This window comes from Rousettus aegyptiacus, unplaced genomic scaffold (genome assembly GCF_014176215.1).
Source record: "Rousettus aegyptiacus isolate mRouAeg1 unplaced genomic scaffold, mRouAeg1.p scaffold_m13_p_9, whole genome shotgun sequence".
NCBI lineage: Eukaryota > Metazoa > Chordata > Mammalia > Chiroptera > Pteropodidae > Rousettus > Rousettus aegyptiacus.
The window spans coordinates 13,074,001-13,088,982 of record NW_023416312.1 but is presented as its reverse complement, the minus strand read 5'-3'; the positions used below and the strand labels follow the sequence as shown (position 1 = coordinate 13,088,982).

General features: G+C 35.1%; 1 long non-coding RNA gene across 1 annotated transcript; it reads left to right on the top strand.

The window, feature by feature from the left end:
* The first annotated feature begins 7,686 nt into the window (after positions 1-7,686).
* LOC107502421 lies at positions 7,687-14,322 on the top strand. The gene is made up of 3 exons (XR_001594977.2): positions 7,687-7,905; positions 12,039-12,143; positions 12,758-14,322. It is a non-coding gene; the product is annotated as an uncharacterized LOC107502421 (long non-coding RNA).
* The last annotated feature ends 660 nt before the right edge of the window (positions 14,323-14,982 follow it).

The following is a 14,982-nucleotide window of genomic DNA, read 5'->3' as shown; positions in this document are numbered from 1 at the left end:
ACCACTGATAACCATTACCATTCCTGTCCATAAAGAAATGGTATACATTTGGATCCAGTAACCACTACGTGCTAATACCCTTTATTGTTTTTTCTAAATAAAATTGCTTTTTAAAATCACTATTATTCTGTTTTTCTCTACCATTATATTTTGGGTGTTTTGAGGTGGTCAAATTATTTTTCACATAGGCTACATCTCAATGGCGAACCATATTCATAGAATAGTCTAATTATGAGAGTCTAATAAAGCAACAGCTTTCTCTTAAGAACTTTCTATTTCAATGGATCTCCAGATTTGTATAAATAAAGCAACAATTTTGGTCACCTCTTATCACATCGACATTGGTCAGGTCCCCTTAGAAAATAGAGCACTAACTCAAAAAGGTATGATTGGATTTAGTAAAGGGTCAATATGACAGGTAAGGACAGGGTTAAGGGGACCAATAAAGAATATGAGAACACTCAGACACCATGGAAATCCTTTTACCTCCCCTAATACTAGGAGGCAAGGGCAGAAAAAGGAATCGCTGGAGCCCTTCACGGGGCCATGAAGGAGCTGTAGGGCTGTAGAACAAAGTAGTTAATACCAAAGCTTCAATAGTGCTATTCATAGTGCCCATAAGTCACTGAAGGACAGTAATCACAGGCTCTCCTTTTTACAGAGATGTCAAAACGAACTTAAGCTTCTGCCCATTGAGAATTTCCTTTACCATGGTCTGTCAAGGCTGTTCCTCCCCTAGTGCTTCCCATTAGTTCCGGTACACATGCAGACCCATTGACAAGTCAGGTCCATGTTTTTCTGACTCTTATCTTACAGAACTCTCCTTAAAGCCAAAGATGTGAGTTAGAGGAAGAGGTAGTTAAGAGGTAAAAGGTACAGTAAGAGTAGGAGCCACATGCTCCTAAAATTTTCTTGGGCTATTAAAGCTGCCTGGCACCAGTATCCTATATTTCATTTGCACTTAAAGAAACAATGCTGATATATAAATTCAAATTTATGGGCATATGTGTCAGCATATAATCTACAACGGGAAGCTAGGGTTGCTTAGTCACTTGATTTTCCACACTTAAACATTCATTCTCTAAGAGAGACTAAAGCTAGTTTGCTTGATTTTCAAATGGTGTTGGAGGAGGTCATGGGGAGGTCGTGACCTCTGGTTGACCTCAAGTTAATCCAGGCAATCAGGCTCCTCACCCCGCCCCCACTCATCTTCAGAGTATAAATTACTGCTGCTCCCATAGAGCGTTTTCAAGGATGCAGCCTTGAGAGATTAACGTGGTATTGAGACCATCTGAATATGTGGCTGAACTCCATTAAGGCCGCTGTATAAAACTTTTAAGATCCTGGCAGACAGGCAGGTATGGAGATTTACTTATTTTGCAGCACCCAAGACAAGCCTCAGAAGTGCGTGCCCTCGCTTATTAAACCTGCTTCCTACCCATCTGAAGGGCTTCCCTCTTTCTGTGGTCCCTACTTGTCTTCTCTGTGCAGGGGCTAAATTTGCAAACCAGCAAAGGAGGAAAAGTTTTTAGCATAATACAGCGTGACCCTCCTCCAAAGCACTAGGGGGTCTTTGCTCTGGTTCTTTCATTGTGGTTTGTTGTATTCCACAAGAGTCATTGCCACTCCTAGGTTATAAAGTCATGTGCTCAGGCAGTTTGAACCACAGCCTGAGCTTGCTCTGAAACTCTTATTCCAGGCTTTATTCAAAACTTCTGAGTTAACCAAACTGCTCAGAAAAACACTGCCAAATGTGGGATTTATTGTTTCTAAATTCTAAGAATTGCGCTTTTTTTCTTTGTTGTGGAAAGGTTGAGTTGCAGGAACTTGTTTCTCACTTTAGATCAGTGGTCCCCAACCTTTTTGGCACCAGGGACCGTGCTGCTATGAGAATCTAACGCCTGATGATGCGAGGTGGAGCTGAGGTGGTGATGCTGGTACTGGGGAGCGGCTACAAATACAGATGAATCTTTGCTCCCTAGCCTGCTGCTCACCTCCTGCTGTGCCGGTCTTTGGCCTAGGAGCTGGGGATTCATGCTTTAGAGGGAATATTCTAATGTGCTTTAGATTATTGGATACCTAGTAAATTCAGAGATGTGGCCCCTGAGCTTTCCAAGGATTCTGTGTCTGTATTTTGGCATCTAGGGTGCTGGTTGCTAGTTTATGGCAAGATTCAATTAGTATAATCAATGTAATAGACCGCAGTAATGATCTGTGCAGTGTAAATAAAACCCAGATCCCTGTGTATTATATTTTAACCAAGATCAGAAAAGTCAATATGGTCTTTAGATAAGACAAGGGACATGTTCTGCTGCCCTTGGCAGGGAAAAGCAAACAACATCTGATTTTCTTTACTGATTTATATCGAAAAGGAAGAGTTTGCTACATTCTCTATCAGATGCCTGTGTCACTGTCAATATGCCCAGTTAAGATATATTTTCTGGGACAACAGCTGGAATCAGCACATGATTAAATTTATAATTACAGTCATTCCTTGAGACCCACGTGTCTTCTTTCTTTTTAATTGAGGTATACCTGACATATATTAGTATCAGTTTTAGGTGTACAACATAATGATTTGATATTTGTATATATTGTGTGCAGTGCCCATTCATCCTAGTAAATGGCTGTTGACAATGTCATCACACATAATAACAATTTTTCTCTTCTGATGAGAAATTTTAAGATCTGCTTTCTTAGCAACTTTCAAATATGTGATACAGAATTATTAACTGTGGTCACTATGCTGTAGATTATATCCCAAGACATTTATTTTATAAGAAGAAGTCTGTGCCTTGACTACTGTCACCTATTTCATCCACTCCTCACCCCTCAACATGTGCCTTTTGCACTGTAAAATACGTGAGTTAAAGGAGAATCACTGACACTAAACCTTTTAAGTTTTCGAAAGTGGCACTAATCTCTGAAATCCCCTAGTGATATGGTATTTTTTTGGTTTACTGTTTTGGAAGAAACACACAATTTCATAGTCTTCGAATTGGTCCTTCTTTTCTTAATAGCCCTCACTCCATGGACTGAGGAACGAGTGTGGGATACTTCATAACTCTTTGCCAATATCTACTCAGTAAGTAAGGAAATAACCACCGGGCAGGTCTGTGGTCTGTCTGAACCCATCATCCTATGTCTGATTTGCCTAAGCCCCCACTTCAATCATCAGACCAAGGAGCAGTCCAATGCCCCAGAGATTAGAGACAGTTCATAGTGGCATCTAATAATTCTCAAAAGTTTATGGTATTTTATTTTCCCCAGTGCCCATACATCCTAATAAATGACTGTCATTCATTCTAGGAAAAGACTCAGAGGAGTCACTGCCATCCTTTCTGCTGCATTGCAGGGACATCATCCATTGTGATTTAGCCTCTCCATCATTCAAAGCACTCTGGGTTTCAGAACAGATGAATGTAAGAACATGGTAAATTTACCCACTTCAGCAATTGGGCAGGTTTCTGCTCACTCTTAAAAGAATTTGAAATGTTACCAGAACGTTAACCTAAAACAATATTCCACTTCACCATTCCACCAAAACTGAGGATCCAACCGTGTTTTATCTTTATTTGAGCAACCAAAGGATATCCTTCTTTCTCTCTTCATGAATCTACTAATTATTAGATATCTCAGTTGCATGAGAGCCTGCAGTACTTACTTTTGTTGTTCAATTCAATGATTTCAACAGGAAGGAGGAAGAACACACTGATAATTTTATTGCTGACTATTCATGTATTCATTTCACAAATATTTATTGAACACCTGCTACATACCTTCTGTAATTGAGTGGTATATATTTCCCTCCTTATTCTTTTCTGTATTTTCTACAGTGTCTACAGTTTTCCCTTGTCTTGTTTTCTTTAAAGAAACCATAAAATATAGCAGTTAAGAGCTAAGGATTTGAATTAGGCAAACCTAGATTAAAGTGCTAGATCTATTTTCTTACTGTGTTACTTTGAATAAGTGATGTTAGCAGCATCCAAATCCATAAAATAGGGATGAGAATAATCTATAGGGTTGTTTCAGATCACTAAATGCAGTACTGTTTATCAAGGTGTTAATATAGTGCTTGATTTGTCATAAATATGCAATAAATGGTAACAGCATTATCAAAAGTATAGCTTTGTACTTAGATAATTTTTTTAAAGGACAGAAGAGATAAAGCCCAGTAACTGAAAAATATACATGTTAAATGATACCTTCTCCTCACTGAACTTTAAAACAGTGAAATTTCAGGGTTGTTTCTGCTCAAAACTTCCTTCACAGATACCGCTATTTTATTTATTTATTTTAATTAGTTTCAAGTATACAGTACATTGGTTAGACATCTACATAGTTCATAAAACAATTCCCCCAGTTGCTCCCTCCCTCCCCTGACCCTCCACCTAGCCATCATATTAATGCCGACTGCATTCCCTATGCCATGCTCCCCATTCCTATGACTATCCATCAGCTACTAACTTGTACTTCTTTAACCCTTCACCCCATTCTCCCAGCCTCTCAAACCCCCCTCCCCTCCGTCCATCACCGAATTGTCCATTTTATTTGTAAGTCTGTTTTTGAATATTTGCTCTTTTTATTCCTTAGATTATGCATATAAATCATATAGTTTTTATCATTCTCTGACTTAAATACCTTCTAGGTCCATCGAGGCAATATTTTTTTCCATCCCCTTCCTTTTCATATGTAGGGGTCTTCTTTTCTTATCCTTTCAACCACTCTATCTTTTGGTTGGAGCACTTAAATCTTTTCCATTTAAGATACTTATTGTTAGGAATGTAGTTGCTACCATTCTTTATTCCTGTTTGTGATACATGTTTTTTCTTCTTAAAGAAGTCTCTCCAACATTTCCTGTAATATTGGCTTGGTGTGATAAATTCCTTTAGCTTGTTTTTGTCTGGGAAGCTCTTTAACTATCCTTCAACTCTAAATGATAGCTTTGCTGGATAAAGTATTCTTGGTTGTAGATCCTGGGTCTTCATCCTGTGGAATATTTTGTGCCAAGCCCTTCTGTCCTGCATAGTTTCTTTTGAGAAATCAGCTGCCAGTCGTATGGGTGTTCCCTTATAGGTAACTATCTGTTTTTCTCTTGCCGCTTTTAATATTCTTTCTTTGTATTTAAACTTTGGCATTTTAATTATGATGTGTCTTGGTGTGGGCCTCTTTGGATCCCTTACTTTTGGAATTCTCTAAGCTTCCTGGAGTTTTATGTCCATTTCCTGCACCAGGGTAGAGAAGTTTCCCATCATTATTTCTTCAAACAGCTGTTTAACCTCTTGAATTTCTTCAGTTACACCGATCAGATGGATATTTGGATCCTTAATAATGTCCCATATGCTCTTTAAATTATTTTTATTGTGTTGTCATCTGATTTCTTGCCATTCTGATTGAATGTCCTTGGCTTTCCTGTCCTCTAGATAGGGCATTCGATCCTTTTCTTTATTCATTGTGTTCATTCCTTCGTTTATTCCATTTAATATGCTTCTCATCTCAGATTACGTGTTCTTCATTTCAGACTTGTTACCTTTTATAATTTCCATTTCCATTTTTATGTTTTTTATCTCTTTGTTGAAGTTCTCACTGAATTTATCTATACTTCCCAAAAGCTTATTGAACATCTTTATAACCAGTGTTTGAACTCTACATCTGTTAGATTACTTGACTTCATTATATCTGGATCTCTCTTTTCTCATATGGTTTCTGTTTCATTGTCTTTCCATTTTGGCTGCATTTCCATGTCTGTTTCTATGTATGTAGCAAAGCTCTTAAGTCTATCAGTATTATTAGTGTGGATTTGTGTAATAGGTGTCCAGTAGCACAGTCCTGAGAAGGGTTCAGCTGCAGGCCAAACTTAGCCCAAGCCTCTACCCCTCCAGAGCTACCTGTTAAGATTCAGCCAGCAATCCACAGGTGTTGAGCTTATAGTTGCCTCAAAAAGCTGCATTAGAAACGGAGGTCAGCTGCCTCCACCAGTGTGAGTCTCAGCAAGGAGCACCTAACTTGCTGAGGATACACCTGGATGTGGCTTGGGTGAGGCCCGAGTTGGGGGAGGTGAGATGAGGTTTCAGGGAATCCTCTGAGCAGAGCAACCGCTTATCCAGTTTGATGTCATCAGGGCTAGGGTGGCACTGGGTCTGCGCACTGGTACGGGGGAGGGCTCAAAAGGATGCCACTGGCACTTCTGTACAGAGTGAGTCTCGCCTTGGTCCTCACTCTGACAGTGTCTCCCTGTAAGTCCCTGGTGTCCCCTGTGTGTAGCCGAATGGGCACTGGTGCTGAGAGTGAGTAGGTCCATCCATGTAAAAATCCACTCATGGACGCGGTCCTTTTAAGAGATGTCTGCCACTGCTGCAGCCTCCATCTCACTCAGACCCAGCAGCCCTGCATCCTTGCACTATCCTACCTTCTGTCATTGCAGAGTGCTTTCTTGGATTTCTCCTTAGTCGTATGGCTTGTTCAACTACATCCCAGGCAATTTTTCCTTGCTACTGCTCCCTGTTTCCATCACAACTTTGATTTGGTCGCAAGAAGGATGAACAGAGCTTCTATCATCTACGCCATTTTTTCCTTCCCTACCACTATTTATTTTTAGTTACCTTTTTCCTTTTTTTTTTTTTTTTGCACATGTGATGACAACACTTAAGATCTGTCTCTCAGCAAATTCCAAATGTACGCTACACTATTGTTAACTATAGTCACCATGCTATGCATTAGATCCACAAGACATTCATCTTTTAACTGAAAGTTTGTTTCCTTGACTAACTTCTTTAACAGTTCAAATAAGATTCTCATTCTGGTTGTTGACAGTATAGATAAGAAAAAGTGTTTATTATATTGACCAAAAAATACAATTTTTATCATTTTAAAAGTTACACATGATTATTGTAGATTATTTGGAGCAAGTAGCGTCTCTGAGGAAAAAATAAAGATAGCTAGATAACCACTATAATCTCTATGTGTTTCCTTCCAATATTTTGAAGAACATGTTTTAAAAATTTTTTTAATCTGAAAAATATTTAAATTATATATATCTATTATGGAACTTACAGATATATGTAAATTATATGATTTCTTTAAAGAAAACAAGACAAGGAAAAACTGGACATTGTAGAAAATACAGAAAAGAATAAGGAAGGAAATATATACCACTCAATCACACAACTAAGAAAAAAACCTTTTGGTGAATTTTCTTCCTGCTTTACATTATTTCAAAGTCATATAATTTTATAGATCTGGGGTCACATATGAATGCAAATAACACTTTTGAAGTTACTTAGTTTTTCGTAACCTAAAAAATAATATGAACGTTTTGCTTAATTAAAAGAAGCATTTAAAACATACTAAATAGTATGTACTTAGATTTAAGTTTTCAATAAAATTAGAAAGAATCATGTTTTATAGTATGACCATTTCTTCAAAAATCGCTCTTGTATAGAAATAATATATCAAGGCAAAGTTTAAATAAATGTGCTTTTTATTGTAATAACTATAAACCATTATGTAAGAACATTTAAATCTAATTTGTTTTCTTCTAAAACATCTTAAAATGCTAAACATATCAGTGAGGTACTAAGAGAAATAATCCTTCTTGTTGTTTTAAAATGCTCATCCCTAGGCCATACAAGTCTGTCAGCATATTTTCATTCTAATATACCAAGGTCAAATGTACTGTAGAGATATTTCTTATGGAATTTTTAGGCAAATCCATGCTATTGTATAGTAGACTAAACAATTTGATGAATAGCACATTTTAAATATATATTATGTAATTTCAGAGAACTTTGGAAATGCAGGGTGCCTTTTAAATGCTAAATAGTATCTTTGGATGTTCTTTCTGAAGAAAGATGGAAAATATAATTTTGCTGACTTTTGTCCAGTGAGACAAAGTACAGAAGAATTGTGAGTATAAATTTAATTCTTTCAGCTATTCAATAGACTAAAAGCGTGTACAAAAATATTCAAATGGATGGTAAGGAAAACAAGATAAAGTGGCTGGAAGAACTTGGCTGACATTAATTCATTCGCCGTTCTTCACACATCAGTATTATAAAATGATGTTAGAGAAGGAAATCAGGTCTCCATCTATTAACTAACATGAATATGATATTAAGAGGATTTTATGTTATAAATATATATTAAAGCAGATTAAGCTATTAACTATATTTTAAATAATGCCATATTTGAAATAATATTTCCCTGTTCCATTTTAATATTATGGTAAGAATACTCTAGCATCTTAAAAATATTCGTCTCATTTTTTCCCATTATTTTCCCATCCAGGGATCTGTCCCTAATAAACTTTGCTATGTTTCTTCTCCTCTTGGCTTTTTTTTTTTAATTCAATGTATTTAAACTAAAAGGAAAAAAAAAGTTTATTCACATCTCTCATCCCCATCCCCACCTCTGGCAACCACTAATCTGTTCTCTGTATCTATGAGCTTGTTTTTTTGTAGATTCCACATATAAGAGAGGTCATATGGTATTTTTCTTTCTCTGTCTGATTTATTTCACTTAGCATGATGCCCTCGAGGTCCATCCATGTTGTTGCAAATGATAAGATTTCCTTTATGCTTGCATAATATTCTGTATTGTTTATATACATTTATATATAATTTCTTTATCTACCCATGCATCAATAGACATTTAGATTGCTTGCATATCTTGGTTATTATAAATAATCCTGCAATGAACACAGGAGTGCCTATATCTTTTCTAATTAAGGTTTTCCTTTACTTTGGATAAATACCCAGAAGTGGAATTGCTAAATTATATGGTAGTTCTATTTCTATTTTTTTTTTTTTATGAACCTCCATATTGTTTTCCATAATGGCTGCACCAATTTATAGTCCTACCAACAGCGCATAAAGGTTTTCTTTTCTCCGCATCCTCTCCAACACTTATTGTTTGTCTTTTTGATAATAGCCATTCCAACAGATATGAGATGATATCTCATTGTGGTTTCGATATGCATTTCCCTAACGATTAGTGATGTTGAGCTTTTTTCTTTTTCCGTGTATCTCTTGGCCATCTGTATGTCTTCTTTGGAAAACGTCCATTCAGATCTTCTGCCCATTTTTTAAAAATTGATTTAATTGTTACATTTTGGCTGAAGTTGCCACTTACTTCATGAAGCATTTCCCTATTTCCCATGCTATAAGTGAGCTCTGCCTTAACTGAATCACTCTAATTATCTATCTTTATTTTCAAATAAAATTTATTTTATTCTTATGTAAGTTTAAATTTATAAGCCCTTTGAGGTCACATTCTATGTTGAATTTATTCCATAATCTTCAGTCTTTTGTCTCCTGTCTGGCATACAGAATACTCACAATAACTGGTTATTGAATGATTGCATTAAATAATAAATAACTGAATGGATGTGAACATTTGAATTTGAGACTCATTATCAGCAACAGAGCATTTCAAATGAAAGCAAATCATTAGATAAATATGAATTTATAATGCGTATATTCTATATATGGAGCTATGTTATATCTATATACCACCAATATGCAAATGGTCTCTTCAGTTATAGCTGAATAGTTTGCATATTTTACACAAATTGTTTTATCTTTTTATATCCATATGTAACACACATATATTTTCATCTGATATGTACTGAAAAAAGTAATTTTGATTTTAAAATATTTCTAGATAATTGGCTCTGTTCTCCATTTTATTTCCGACATGTAGAGCAATCTAAACATTATAATTATACACTACAAAACAAAACATTGTGTGAAAATATTTACTTTCACCCAGAATATTATGTTAAGTTGGAAAGATTTTTCCACTGTGAACATTTGTTTGCCATCTGTATTCAGTCCAAGCAAACTGTTTATTGCCATTAAGGAAATTTAGATAGTGGACACTCCTTGAAACTATTAAATTATGGCAGTTACTAATATTTGAAAAATCTGATACTCCATTTAATATTTTGTGAATGATCTCTGGAGTTTCCTAAGAAGTTTATTTTCTAAGAAACAGTAGTCTCAAGTAGCAAATAGTGTATTCGTATTGTACACACAATTCAAACAGTCTGTAACATAATTATTTCAGTAATAAATGTCACTTTATTACTAAAGAAATCAATGATTCTACTGTAAATAAATAGTATTAAATGACAAACTTCACTAAGGATTAGACATTAGACATTAAGTATGAGGCATCAGGCAGGATTCGGTTGCTAAAGAAGACTCATAGGACCAACAATGAATGAGAAGGCTTAAAATGTCATTACATGACATTAAAGTCAGTATGTGGATCAGAGGGGCTCCCTTGCAGCCAGGGTCTGGAGAAGCCAGGCCTAAACTCCTATCGTCCTCCTTTTGCAAAGGCCTAGGATGCACCTTTTTTCTCAGATCAGGAACACGATTTTCTCTCATATTAGAAACCACCAATGTGTGCACATAAAACCACAGAACTGGGGAATCCCCAAATGGAGTCTCAGCCAGGATTTCTTGTACCCTGATGGTCATGTAGGCATGTTCCTGCTTCCTAACCTGCCGCAATGGCATTCGCTAAGACCATGTGCAAATCATCAGTCTGGCTTATCATTAAATGATGCTGATGTCCTCGTATATCACCCCAGCACTCATCAGACCTATAGTTCCAAAATGCCACTAGTAGTTAGTGTAGTCTCAATGCTCAGAAACCAAATAACAGGAGCTATTTCTTACCACATATAAAAGTGGCAAAGGATTAGTACTCAAAACTAGAAAGAGAAAGACAACCTAATAAAAAGAAATCCTAAAAAACACACACACACAAAACTCACTAATGATTTAGGAGTGGCAAAATAATAATATAATAATAATAATAATGCATTAATCAGATGGGTAAATTTAAATTTTTCGAAAGTCTGCTAGATAAGTTTCAGTAAGAATCTAGAAAAACGAAAGCCCTCATAAGCTGCCATGGTTTAAAGTAAAATGGTAGTCACTTAAAAAGAGCAATCTGACAAACTTTACAATAGCTAAGGATTTTATACCTTAAGATTAACTCTTCTTCTTATACGAACATACTTTAGAAAAACTAGGAAACATAACATGGGGAAACATTTGTGTGATTACTTAATACAACGTTGCTTATAATAATGAAAAATTCAAAATAATATATGACCTTACATAGAAAAATAGATCAATAAATTATATATTCTTCAATGAAGTACTCACTAGAGGTTAAAATAAATGAATAAATATTCATGTATCATGAGCCAGTGATATAATGCTGTGTAAATCTTGAATTGTAGATGTGCTATTAACACTAATATTTTAAAACAAATTTAAGAGAGGAAATGAAATTACAGGAAGATACAAGTTATATTACATTGCTTATATGAAGCTTAATGATACAAAAAGTTTGTAATACATTATTTATGGAACCATACAGATGAAATATAAAATTTAAGAAAGATACCTCAGGGTACCTCTGGGGAGAAACTTAAGAAATGTTCTCAATAAAGAGTCCAAAATTTTTTTTTTTTGAAAAATAAAACTTGCGGTAAATGTGGCGTAATGCTAACTATACCTTTTTGAAAATTAAAACTGCCTCCTAGAATTTGGGTTGTAGTGGGGCAAGTGACAGACTTGCATTTGAAAAAAAATCTACCAAATAGGAAGGCCACAGAGGACAAGCTCAAATTGCCCGCCCATCAAAAATAAAAATAAAAAATAATAAAATATTAAAAAGCAGCATAAAATATATTAAGTGTGAATTTTGGATGAGGAAGCCTGCCTGGGTTTGTTTGGGATCCTTCTTAAAATTATTGCCTGATCGGTTGTAGAATATGACCCCAGTTTATGAGTAGAAATGGAGGGAAGTGTCCTATGCTCCCAGCAATAGTAGAGAAATTTTCAGTCAAGAGCAATGAACTTGGATGGCTCCAGCTGGAGTATTTCTCAATAATTCTCACAGACACAAAAGAAACATTCCATGAAATAGTAATTGGCTTTAAGAATCTGCCTTACTCAGAGGGAATCATCAAGGAAATATATCGGTCATTCAAGAAAAGATTTTCTTGAATCCTATAGGCTGGTCATTTGGGCTAAAAGAGAAAAAAGAGAATGTAAGACGGAGTAGAAGTGACAAAGATGAAGAGCATAGATAATAGTCCAAGTGATGCAGGATTGGCCCAGGTAAGAGGACAGCTTTTAATTGAATAAGAATATAGAATTTTGATATTTACAAAAAAAACCTGTATATTTTCATTGTAAAAATGAGACTGCTCTTATGATGGAACATAGCCAATTATCTTTTCATCATCTAAAAGTGATCATAAAAGTTATGGGACCTGCCCTGAAATTTCATCGTAGACAGGGACAGACTTAGCCTTCGGTGTTGGTCTAAAGGGTCAGTGAGAAGAATAAATTTTATATTATTACATTTTATATTGTGTATTTTATAATACTTTATATTATATAATTTATTATATAAGTATATATTATATATTTTATAGTATATATTTTTATTTTATATTTGTGCCTTAAGTGATAGTACTTATACAATAGAAAGATCATATGGTTATTTTATGTAAAACAAAGGGCACAAAGGAACACGTATCATCCTTAGAGAAGCTATAAGATAGACCTTAATCTGCTCCTCGATGATTTACAATCAATATATAATAAATGGAGGGAGGTAGAATTTGGTGAATATATATCATCGACTATCCAACAGCTCTTGCAGAGTTTTTCATATTTTTTTGCTAATTACTAATCCACACATTCCAATTCTGCATATTTGTTTTTAGATGAACAGCCAGAAAATGCCACATTGGAAACATGACAGAGGCAGAGAATGCATTGGCTGAGTTTAACACTCCTCCACCTCCTGTGTTTGAGAATTCTTAAATAAGAAGCCGTAATACCTTATTTTATTGTTTCAAAGTTCTTCATTTTTAAAATTTTTACTTGTCACAGTGTTGTTCTAATTTTCTAATTTGCAAATACTCTGAAAACTTACAATGTCCTCTACAAAATTACAGTGAAGTATGACTGAGCTATTCAAGTGACATCTTACGTCCTGAATTTGAGTTGTTGCAAACTAGTTGGTGAGTAAAAAGCTATAACACTTAATGCAACAATCCTTAGAGTCTACCTTCATGATATCACCCAACTCTGAAGCCAAGATGATGCTTATCTGAGTTATTTGGTTGATGCAGTCTTTACTGCAAAAGGGCCTTTTATCTACAACATAACATTCGGTGGTATCTTAGAGATCTCTGAAAAGTTCAGAAACATGAAGTCTGTAAGGTCATAGTATTGATAACTGTTGGCATAATATGAGATATCAACTGCCAGAACAATCAGAATGTATGTTCTACCTATAGGGTTGGATGATTAGCAGTAATCTATATCAAAATATCAACATGGGTTCTCAAACTAGAGACTATATATCCCACATTGCCGAATACACTGTCCTGTTTCCCTCTTTCCAGAGATATGACCTGTGCCGCAGGAGACATTTGATAGTTTATCTAGAACTTTAAGTGACGTTGCAATTCCTTAGAATAGACTGGTTATGTACTCTTCTCGGTGACACTTTTCTGAGTGAGCAACACACACACATATTCTTTTATTTATTTTTAAATTTATACTTCATACTTCTAATATGTTGGGCTAGTATGTTCAGTACAAAAACATAGAAATATTAGAAATATAAAATGTTTGAGATAAAGATTAATTAAATAAGCATTATTATGAGAGTATACAGCCAAACTAAACTTGATTAGAGTCTGGCTTAAATTCTTAACTTCTGTTTGAAGTGAAAAAGCTAATAAGATGCTGTAAATTGTTCAGTGTGTGCAACTCCTTGGATATCTCATTTTAGAAGTCTGTTGATTGTGGAATTTGGTAACCAGGGGAATGTTATGTGACAGAAATTAGCCAGTCTTCAAAAATGATCCAAGTAGTTGATACAAATTCATACATAAATCAAGCAAATATTGAGTACAAATATGTGGAGCAATAGGATTGTATTAATTATATGTATTAAAGAAGAAAACATTAAAACAGTTAATTGACTTAAAGATGTGGAAGTGAACACTCTTACAGTGCATTTGTGGGACAGAAACATAAGGGGATATTCAATTACACTATCATTATTCTGATAAATTATAAGATACAAGCAAGATAGAACCAATGACTTATTCATGAAGGGAGTTTTTCTATACTCTAAATGTTGAATGGAAATGCACTATAATCACCACCTTGCTCAGACAAGCACTTGTGGCAAACAGAAGAGTCTAGAACACAGAAAGAAACCTGTCCCAAGTAACCAGACACGCACTCACATAATCATGTTGGATCATTCAAGCATTTGTATAAAGGTATACCATGGCCATTAAGAACAACCTTAGCTGTTCACATTTTGATTAAGTATAGAGAGTGAAAACTCTCTGAACTTACTAGAAAGATCATGATAACAGTGGTCTTTTCAATGCAAAATTTCAAGAGTGGCTAAAAAAAAAAGGAAAATAGTAAAAGGAACTGCTTCTCTTGGTTATTAAGGAGGAAATCTCAACTCTGTATTGAAATGGATTTAGACGTTAAAATAAAGAATCCTACTGCAGCATTCCTCCGAACTGCTGGAACCAGAGTTCTCCCCCCAAAAAAATCTGTACTAAAGAACAAAATGAATTTTATATGGAAATATAATTTAGGGCAGAAAGCAGAAAACTTATCTGTGGGTCGGATCCAGCCCACCAACCGTTTTTGTTTATAAATTTTTTTGGAACACAACCACACCCTTTTTTTGAGGGGAGCGGCTATATTCTATGACAGCTCTCACAGTATAATGGCAGAGTTGACTAGTTACAACAGAAACGATATTTCCTATAAAGTCTAAACTATTTATTCCCTGGTCCCTTACAGAAAAAGTTTTCTGATATATAGCCCCCTGGAGTTGATATGCACTATTAAAATTTCTGAAAAGACTTTTAATTAATATGAACATTTAATGATTAAATGCACATAT